Here is an 11,378-nt window from a genome sequence, read left to right on the forward strand (position 1 = left end):
AGATAAGATAAATTCAAGTATTTAATACATTCTGATAAGAGTTGATAAGGAGTACCTTATATTAGTATAGTTTACTATATACTAATAAAAATCTAAAATAACCTTTAATAATAAGGTATAAATTAACTGATATATAACATACTCTAAATTAATATCACTTAACAGATCAAAGTACATACATAAATGGTATAATAAAAAACCTCTTGAGTGTAATTAAGAAATACTTTTTTATTTTTGAATTGAAAGATAGTTGATTCAATAGTAGTGGACATGAAAGTTGTTAAATCCTAATTAAGAAATTGTTCTATATAATCCAAAGTAATGTACACAGTTGCACTCTATAATTACTGTTTGGGTCCAATTTAGTCCAATTGGGCCTAGTCATTAAATGATTCAATTAAAAGCCCAAGGTCAAGGTTCAACTCTCCAAATGTGCTAAAGTCAAAGATCAGTCCTCAAGGCAAGCCAATTGGGCTAAGGCCCAACTTCTCCATATATGCAAAGGTATAAAAGCCATCAATATTACATTTGTACATTCATTCAACAAAGCCTCAAGCAATTAATTCTCTTGCATAGTGTTCTCTTTCTACACACTGTACTGACTTTAGCATCGGAGGGGCCTTCCTCGGCAACACCCCCGAGGCTAGTTTACGTGTGTTTACTGTGCAGGAAACCTTCGGCCCAACATCACTTGGACTGAATCCAGTCTTCTTCATCTCATCGGACCTTCGACAAGGTCCCATTGTTTTCACCCGAAACAATTTGGCGCCGTCTGTGGGGAAGACTTTCAAAAAATCTTTAAGCCAAATTTCTAACCAAGATCATCTTGCAATTATCTTAGTAGCAATGGCTAAGAACCGCAAGAGCAAAGGCCTCCGTCAAGGAGCAGGTGAAAAGCCTAAAACCCCTACACCATCACCCTCACCGGACCGGAACTCTCCCAAGGGTGCCAGCTCGGGGCGAGGTTCATACAGGGAGGATTCCCTTTCTCCCGTAATTCATAATTCTCATCATAGGCCGAGTCACTCTCGGTCTAGCAGGGGTCAATCCGATCATAGGACGCATTCAGTGCCCCAAAGCCAACCATCGATCGTCCGCTCTCATTCCCATACTCAGCCGAGGACCCCTTTGACGGGGCCCAGCTCGGAGGAGGTGGCAAGAGCGTTGGCAGTGCTCATGGAGGCAATGAGGGCACAAAATATGCCACCACCTCGTGATCGAACTCCTCCGCATACCCGGCATCAGCGGAGGAAGCTAGACCATGATGGTGGGAAACTTCCTTCCTTCCGGGAACTGGAAGAGTGGGAAGAGGATACCTGGAAAACTAAAAGAGAGAAGAAAAAGAACCCTCAATTCTTCAAAGGATCCTCAACCTCCCGACCAGAAACGCATAAGAGCAGCAGTTCAGCTTCTCGGCCAGAATCTGCTCACCGAGAACAACCTGAGACTGTTCGCCGAAGCGTCCTCGACCGACTCGGCGGCAAGGAACCGAGCGTGCACAGTCGCCTCTCGTTCCCTGCGGCCGAGGCCCAGACTTCCCAGCCAGGGACGAAAACCACTCCTACCTCTCTAAGAGGGCGGAGCGCGGTCCCTTCGGCCAGGAACAAGGGCAAGGCCGTTATGCTACCCGCCAGTTCGCCATTCGAGCAGTGGATACTGGAAGAGCACGTGCCCACGGTTAAAATACCGTCGCACATCACATATGATGGAACTTCGGATCCGAAGGACCACATTGCCTCGTATGAGGCTCGTATGCATCTTTGCCCCAGATCCGAAGCGACTTGGTGCAAATATTTCCCAACCACTCTCAAGGGGGTCGCGCAAGCGTGGATCTCCAAGGGAGTAAAGCAAGGCTCCATAACGATGTGGGATGATCTGTCCTCCAAATTTAGGAGCAAGTTTTCCACGGCAAACCGCCGAGAGAAGACTACTGCAGAACTCATGAGTCTGCAACAGGGGGAAACCGAAAGCCTCCGAGACTATCTAACCCGTTTCAGCAACGAGTCATCCAGCGTCTCTCAGCTCGACCAGGGGCTAGCCGTTTTTGCAATGCAGAATGGCCTTCAGCCCGGGAAGTTCCTAGACTTCATGGTCATGCATACCCCGCAGACCTTGGAGGAAGCTCTGAATGCCTCGGATAAGTTCCTCCGAGCCGAAGAGTGGAACAAATCGAAAACCCAACCTCAATTCGGGGGAGGGAAACAAAAACAAATACCCTTGTCTGAAGTCCAAGGCCATAAGGCAAAGGGAAAGTCAAAGGCCTCGGAGCAATCCTCGGCCAGCGACCCAAAGAAGGAAAAATTTGCTTCATACACAGGCAGATACGAGTCCTACACTCCGCTCTGTCTTCCACGCGCCAAAATTTACAGCGTGACGAAGGAGGAGCAGAGTTACCGAAAGCCGAGACCACTCCCAGAGTGGTATCAGCGAAAAAATAAAAATCAGTGGTGCGAGTTCCACGAATCTCCGGGACATAACACTGAGGAGTGTATCCAACTGAAGGACCAGATAGAGGACATGGTCCGGAAGGGATACTTGAAAAAATACATCGCAGGTCACCGCGAGAAAAAAGAGTCCGAGAAGTCAGCAAAGGACTCTCGGCAAGACCTCGACTTCCCCGGAAGAACAGTAAAAAGCCAGAGGGAAAATTCTCTCCGATTAATGTTATCTCGGGAGGAATATGCTCTCGGAGGGAGCACAAGCGACACCTTAGGGCTTTGACCCACCAGGTGAACAACGCTGACATTCAGTCTCCCCAATCGCCGGTGCCGAACATGACGTTCACAGCCGCCGACTGCCGGGGGGTAACGTTCCCTCACGAGGATCCGTTGGTGATCATCGCCACGGTGGCCAACCACGACGTCAGTAAGGTCCTTGTTGACGGTGGCAGCGAAGCAAACATTCTGTTCCGAAAGGCCTACAATCAAATCAAGCTGAAGCCCAAGCACCTTACGCCGGTACCCTACCCGGTATCCGGGTTCAACGGGGCTTCAACTTATCCAGATGGGAAGGTGACACTTCCTGTCACCATCGGCTGCGATGAAGCAGCAAGGAATGTCATGATTGAATTTTTGGTCATTGACGCTCCTTCAGTGTACAACGTGATTTTGGGGAGACCCATAATTCATGAGATCCAAGGGGTCGTCTCAACTTATCATCAGCTGATGATTTACGTCTCAGACGCTAGCTTCCTCGAAAGGATACAGGGCAACCAAAAGGACGCCCGAAGGTGCAACTACCTCAAGCCATCCAGTAGTCGCCCAGATGACGACAAGGATGAGGAGGAGAAAGAAAAAGAAAGAGAGCCAGGCACAAAAAAGCCGAAAGGCCTAAGCGCTTCGGCCAAGGATCTGTGCCCAGAGAAAAAGGGCTCGAAAGGGAAAAGGCTAGCTCTTCAGTTGAACCGAAAGACTCAGAGAGCCAGCCGAAGAACAAAAAGACTGGGACACCTGCTGACATAGGCAGCAGGCCAGATTCTGAAGAGTCCAGTCCATCAGCAATGGATATGGACCAACAGACTGAAACAGTTCAGTTGGCCGAAGGAGACGTTGAGAAATGTGTAACAATCGGGATGGACCTTGATCCGAACACCCGTTGTGAACTTATTCATCTCCTTCGGGATAACAGAGATGTGTTTGCTTTCTCGGCAGCTTATATGCCGGGATAAGTCCAGACCTCATCTCCCATAAGCTTAATGTTGACCCAACGTGTCGACCAATTAAGCAAAAGAAGCGGAATTACTCCGCTAATAAGAACCGAGACATCGCAGCCGAGGTCAAAAAATTGCTGGAGGCAGGCTTCATCGAGCCTTGCCAATATCCAGAATGGCTGGAAAATGTGGTGATGGTTCAAAAGGCCAATGGTACCTGGAGGATGTGCGTCGACTTCACGGACCTAAATAAGGCTTGTCCAAAGGATTTTTATCCCTTGCCGAGGATCGATCAGCTAGTCGATTCGACAAGTGGCCATGCCTTGCTTAGTTTCATGGACGCATTCTCGGGGTATCATCAGATCTTCATGCACCCCGACGATCGAGCAAAGACGGCATTCGTCACGAACGCCGGGTGTACAATTATAAAATGATGCCCTTCGGATTGAAAAATGCGGGGGCAACCTACCAAAGGCTAGTGGATCAAGTTTTCGCCGATCAAAAGGGCCGAAACATGGAAGTCTACGTCGACGATTCGATCGTTAAAAGCAAAAAGTCTGAGGACCGTGTTAAAGACATGGCTGAAACCTTCGCCACCTTAAGAAAGCATCAAATGAAGCTGAATCCGAAGAAGTGTGTCTTCGGCGTGAAGTCAGGGAAATTCCTTGGGTTCATAGTTAGCAAGAGGGGGATTGATGCCAATCCCTCCAAAGTCAAAGCAGCGCTCGACCTTCCTGAGCCGAAAACAAAGCGGGATGTTCAGCGGCTCACCGGAAGAATGGCAGCCCTCTCGAGGTTCATTTCCAGAGCTTCGGATAAGGGGTTACCTTTCTTCAAAGCCCTGAAACTCCCGAAAACAAAAGAGCTCGTTTGGGAGGAAGAGCAAAAAGAAGCCTTTAAACAGCTTCGGGAGCATCTGGCTCAACTCCCAACGCTGGCTAGCCCAGCAGAAGGAGAAACTTTGTACCTGTATGTGGCCGTTAGCCCGGCCACCATCAGTGCAGTACTGCTGAAGGAAGAAAGCAAAAGTCAGCAACCGATCTACTTTGTCAGTCATACACTGACGGATGCCGAGACTCGCTACCCTCTACTCGAGAAAGTCGCTTTTGCGGTAGTAGTAGCTGCTCGGAAGCTGAGGCCCTATTTTGATTGTCATCAGATAGTGGTCTTAACTGATCAGCCGTTGGAAAAAGTTCTCGGCAAGTTTGAAAAATCTGGTAGGCTAGCCAAGTGGGCTTTTGAGCTCACCGAATTCAGCATCAGCTATCGTCCGAGGGCTGCCATTAAGGCTCAAGCTCTAGCGGATTTTTTGGCCGAATGCTCATACCAAGCAGCGCTAGACAATGAAAAGAAAGTCTGGACCGTGTTTACGGATGGATCTTCCACCGAAAACGGTTCGGGGGCAGGAGTAGTGATAACTTCTCCCGAAGGAAAATCCTTCGAGTATGCACTAAAATTTTCTTTTAAGGCCTCGAACAACGAAGCCGAATATGAGGCAGCAATCGTCGGCCTAGAATTGTGCATCTCCCTGGAAGCCGATCATGTCTGCCTGAAAACAGACTCTTAGCTAGTTGCATATCAGATTAGCGGCAGCTACGAGGCCAAAGAGCCCTCCATGATAGCTTATCTTGCCAAGATCAAATCAGTCAATGCAAAGCTGAAAACTTTCGAGGTTCAGCTGATCCCAAGGGGTCAGAATACTCAAGCCGATGTACTCTCCAAACTTGCCAGTTCAACTCTCACTTAGTTGAACAGATCTGTATATGTGGAAGTACGTCGAGAAAGAAGTGTCGACGAAGCACTTGAAGTGTGCTGCGCTGACCCAGAGCCTAGTTGGATGGATCCCATCCTGGCTTTCAAACTTCGGGGAGAGACTCCCGGAGATAGAGCTTTGGCCTCCAAGATGAAGAGAACCAGCTCAAGGTTCATTGTCTTCAGGGGGGAGCTTCTGAAAAAGTCCTTCTCAGCCCCATTGCTGAAATGCGTGGGACCAACAGATGCAGATTATATCCTACGGGAAATTCACCTCGGCATCTGTGGGAACCATATCGGAGGAAGGACCTTAGCCCACAAGGCATTGAGGGCTGGATATTACTGGCCCACCATGATCGCAGATGCTAAGGAGCTGGTCCGGAAATGCGAAAAATGTCAAAAATACGCTCCAGTTATCCACCAGCCAGCAAGGGATCTTCAGCCGATCCTTAATCCACTCCCGTTTGCCCAATGGGGACTGGATATACTAGGACCATTTTCAGAGGCTGTGTACCAGAAAAAATGGCTGATAGTTGGTGTTGACTACTTCAGTAAGTGGATCGAGGCCGAAGCAGCCTCGAACATTACAGAGCAAACTGTCAGGAAATTTATCTGGCAGAATATCATCACTCGTTTCGGGATTCCGAGAGTATTTGTCTTTGATCATGGGAGGCAATTCGATAACTTACCGCTGAAGCGGTATACAGATCAGTTCGGCATCAAACTGGCATATTCAGCGGTATGCCACCCGCAAAGTAACGGACAAGCCGAAGCTGCAAATAAACAGATCCTAAATGCCCTCAAAAAGAGGGTGGAAGATCAAAAGTCCAAGTGGCTGGAAGAGCTCCCTGGAACCCTTTGGTCCCTTCAGACAACTGAAAAAGAGGCAACGGGCTATTCACCTTTTGAACTGGTGTATGGTGCCGAAGCCGTTCTTCCAGTGGAAATTGGCTCTGAGAGTCTACGAGTGCACCACTTCTCGGCTGAGAATGAGCGACTAATGAAGGAATCTCTCGATTTCCTCGACGAAGTAAGAGACTCAGCCCGAGACAGAATGGCTGCTTATAAGCAGGGAATCAGCAAATTTTACAACCTAAGGGTCCATGCAAGGCCTCTTAAAATTGGAGACCTTGTCCTTCGGAATGCCGCTGCAGTTCAGAAAGGCCGAATCCATGGGAAACTCTCAGCTGCATGGGAAGGGCCTTATGAAATCTGTGATGAGCTTCAGCCAGGGACATACCGACTTCGGCAGTTGGATGAAACCGAGTTTAAAAATCACTGGAACGCTGATGTACTGAAAAAATATCATGTGTAAACCCTTCGGGGCAGAACAATCTTTGTAAGTACATTTTGAATTAATGAAAGGCCTTGGAGCCACCATTTATATAAATATTTGCAACTTTTTATCCTTTCAAAGTTTTCTTGATTCTATCTACTCTTTAAGGGTTTTTTATTCAGCCTCGTCTGAAACCTTCGCCTTCGGGTAACTGGGTTTCAGATTGCTGACAAAACTCGTCTTTTTAAAGAACACTGGTCTTTCAGCTAAAGTCAAACTTTAGCAAGACTTGTTCTCCAAAGGCATGAGTCCATGGACAATTCTGGGATATTGCCTTAACTGAGCCTTGTATCCCAGAAAGCCATTATCCGAAGCATTGCCTTCAGTTGGCCCTGTGTCTCGGATATCCATTTTTCAATGATAGACAGAAAATCAAGGATAACAGCAACTGTTGGAAATTGTTTATTCAGCCCCGTCTGAAACCTTCGCCTTCGGGTAACTGGGTTTCAGATTGCTGACAAACTTGTCTTTTTAAAGAACTCTAGTCTTTCAGCTGAAGTCAAGCTTCAGTAAGATTTGTTCTCCAAAGGCATGAGTCCATGGACAATTCTGGGATATTGCCTTAACTGAGCCTTGTATCCCAGAAAGCCATTATCCGAAGCATTGCCTTGAGTTGGCCCTGTGTTTCGGATACCCATTTTTAAGAAATAAAGAAATTGTTTATTCAGCTTAAGCCATACTTCAATTTCTGGGGGGGGGGGGGCAAGAAGCACTACCAGTGCAAGTTTATGTTCAGCAGAATTGAAGAAACAGTAAAGCATTCAAAAACAAAGCAGCTGAAGAAAAGAACATCAAATTAATAATTCATGCTCAGAAATTGAGCTACAAGTTCAAATAAGTTAAAAAACTATATCGACAGCCGCCCACAAGCGGAAAATAACAACTGCCGAAATACGTACAGAAGCAAAAAAATAAACTGTTTTGTACGACAAGGCAAGCTGAAGCAAAAAACAAACAAGGCAAAAATTCAGAAAGCGGCAAGTCTAAAGTTGAGCGCATGATGAAACGCAAGATTCTAAAGACGACTGCCCGAGTTCCTATGCTTCAGCCCGAGGATCAGACTGATCAGCATTGTTGGGCCCTATGGTGGTCTCAGCCCCAGCAGCAGAAGAAGCAGACTTTGCACTCTGCCGAGCCTCCCTTTCCCTCTGTTCAGCCTCCAACTCCATTCTCTCAGCTTCTTCTTCGGCTTCCTCAGCCTTAAGGATTTCAGCTTCGATTGGAGTTGCATATTTCATATGAGGGTCTTCGGGATCCTGGACCCATTCAGCACATTTGGACCAGTCCAACTTCGGCTCAGCATGAAGGCAGACTCTTCGGCACACTCTGAACCCGTTTCTGAAACCCATTTCATATTCTTCCTGGGTATAGACACGGACTTTGAGTAGAGCCTCAGCATCAGCCAACTTCTTCTTTGTCTCCTCCAAGTCTTCCTTGGATTTCTTCAGTTCATCGGCGAGCTTGGAGGAGGAACCTTTCAGCTCATTCAGCTCCTGCTGAACTTGGGAAGCCTCAGTCTGAGTCTGGGCCACTTCTTCCTTTTTGGCCATCAGCTGATCCTCAGCTTCTTGGAGCTTAGCTCTCTGAGCTTCAGCAGCAGCAGCAGCCTCTGAGAGTTGGACATCCCTGGCTTGGAGCATCTCTTCAGCAGCCATTCTGCTGGCTTCAAGAGCTTCTAGCTGTTGCTGCACTTCAGCTTGTGCAGCAGCTCCTTCCTGGATTCGGCTCTCAATGGTAGCCTTGAATTTGGAGATGTCCACTCCCATGTGCTCTTGGATAAATTTTTCCCCTTCCATCAGTGGGGGAAAAACTTCCTTCTCCATAGCATCGCAGAAGGTTTTGAGGGCTTCAGCAGCTTTTTTCTCATATTCTTCACCCTTCTGCTGCTTCTCTTTAGCTGCTGCTTGCTTCAGCTTAGCAAGCTTTAACTCCTCCTTGGCTACCTTTTTGTCGTGCTCGGCAGCGTCCACCCTATCTTGTAGGGTATCTATCAGCTCTACAGTGAGAGTCTGATTGTGCACGAACTGAAAACAGGAGCACAAGTTAAAATAAAAAATAATAATAATAATGATAATTGAAGAGCTGAATTCAAAAGGAGATAAAGGCAAGGAGAATCACCTGCATCATCAGCAGTTGGTTAGACCTGGCTGGGTCAGGAACTGATCTGCTGGATTCGCCCATCCCAGCAGTGGCCTTCAGCGAACAGATTCTTGCCTTATCTACTTCGGACATGCTAGCAAAATCGCCGAAGTAGGCTGCAGCACCTTCTCGGTTCTGACCCCATATGAGGTCCCAGATGTGATCTGGGATTGGAATTCGGGGGGCCGAGAAACCCATTTCTCCAGATTGCAGCGTCTGGAAGGAAGGAAAGGATGACGATGGAGCTTCTTTAACTTTGGATGGCTCAGCATCCCCCTTCTTCTCAGAAGAGTCAATTATTATAACTTCTTCTTCTTCAGGTGTGAGGACGAAGGCCTCAACCTCTCTTGCAATGTCTGCCGTGAAACCCTCAGCACTGGGCATCACGGCATCCTCATTCCTGTGCTCAGCAGCACTCTCTTGAACTTCTTCTTGGACCCCTCCCTTAGGTTCGGGAGTTTTCTGATCCACCTCCATCTCGGGAGGTGGCGGAGGGGTCTTTGGAGGTGATTGAGGTGGTGGCCGGGGAACCCTCGGCGATCCATTGCCTTCCTCGGGTTCCCTTATTTCAACGCCGATGGTCATCGGCCTCCGCTGAAAGTCATGCGGGCCGATGATGGCCATTCTTCGGCGCCTTTTCTGAAGCGGCTGCTCGTCCATGTCTGAGTCTGAAGACTTTTCTTGTATCTGGTCTTCGGGACGAACAAGGGCTTTTCCTTCTCTTTATCTGTTACTCTCTTCAGACTGTAAAAGACAGGGGGGAGGAAGAATGTGAGTACAAAAAAAAAAAAAAAAAACAGAAACAGACAAAGTTAAGTCTGAAAGCTCACCGAGGTCTTCAGCAAAGCCTCGTCTTCTTCAGCTGCCCTAGCTGTAGCTTCTTCTTCAGCAGCCCTGGAGGACCCTTCTCCTCCTTCACAAGCTTCAATAACCCGTGCAACCTCTTCGGCCGTACGGGCAGCTTCAGCTTCTTCGTCCAGCAGCTGAAACCAGGGATCTCTCTTCTTCCACCAAGGCTTCTGCCTCTGATACAGAGCAACAACCTCAATTTGGAAGTGGGAAGAGTCTAGATGAACTTCCCTATGCCTCGGTTCAGTGATAGAGGGGGCCCGATCAGTTACAACTCGTTCTCGGTTGACGCCAATACGAGCGTAGTTAATGCCGACGTTGGTCTCGTCCCGCTCTGAAAAAGAAAAGGGGAAAGGTCAGTTCAGTTAGGTTGGCACAGCATAAAAAAGCGAAGTGAAAGAGGAGGAAAAGAGATAATTAAAAGGCCTCGGCCCCAGCCGAAGAAGCTTACCATCCTTAAACTTTCGGCTGAGGCCGACAGCTGCTAGCATGTTCTCTTGGAAAACATAATGCGTATCGGGGAGCCAAGTCTCCGGGATATGCTGCATTCGGCCGCTGCCCCCGGTTCGGCAGCTTGCCGAAGATGTTCTGTAGATTAAGGTTCGGGTCTGGGCCGTTATCTTCGGGAGGACCTAAACTTCCCATGTCGGGATCAGGCTCAGCAAGATACCGGGGAGCGCTGAAGACGCAAGGGTGGCTCGGGTCCGTGGGTGCTCTAACCCAAATCCATTAGCCTCTCCAGTCCTTGTCTGAAGAGTCGTTCGGCCACATGGTTAGGTACGGGGGCCGAGACTCAATCCGGTACCACCCAGAACCATGACTTCCGTGCCCACTTTGAATATTTGGCACTAGTCGATGGAGCTTTTTGAAGCAGTGCAGGTTCGACACATACCTGAAGAACTTGAAGACCCATAAGTATGTCATCACCCTTCGGATGCTAATGGGAGTTAGCTGGCATAGGGAAATATTGTAATGGATCAGCAAGTCTCGGACGAATACGTCCAAAGGGAACCTCAGCCCATACTGAAGTTGTCTTGTGTACACCCCCACATACCCCGGGGGTGGACGATGGATTCTATCGGATGCCACGGGCATTCGGCACCAATACCCATCAGCTTCAAGGATGCCGTAATGCAACTCAATTTGTTCGGCAAACCGATACTGTTCGGAATTCTCCACCCACCATGAGTAGGGGCGGTTCTTTATCATGGTCGAAGCTATTTCGGCATCCTCCCACTCTGAAAAACCGGGAAGGATATCCCAAAGGACAGCGGGAACTTCATCGTCCCGCCCAGAAGCGCTCGGCCCCTCCGTTCTCTGAGGAGGAGCCGAAGAAATGGGAGTCGCCCTAATCCCTTCAGCAGGGTCAGACTCTACTCTTTGTCCATTCCAGGTCCCAATCCTGTTCCTGGGATCGGGAATTGGCCTTGCTCTTCTTGGAGCACGGGCTCTACCCATAACTCCTCTCGCCATTGATAATTTCGAAGAAAAAGTCGAAAAAGGGGAAGGAGTTCAAATTCGAAGAAAAATAAACTAAAATCAAAGGAATTTACCTTAATCTGAAGCGGAAGTTGCCGATTTACGAATTGGTAGTGACGAGTCTCAGTTTCTAAGCTTAATGCTCGGGGAATTCGCGAAGTTTTGATGCGGGTT

This window comes from Chenopodium quinoa, unplaced genomic scaffold, assembly GCF_001683475.1.
Source record: "Chenopodium quinoa cultivar QQ74 unplaced genomic scaffold, ASM168347v1, whole genome shotgun sequence".
In the NCBI taxonomy this organism is placed as follows: domain Eukaryota; kingdom Viridiplantae; phylum Streptophyta; class Magnoliopsida; order Caryophyllales; family Amaranthaceae; genus Chenopodium; species Chenopodium quinoa.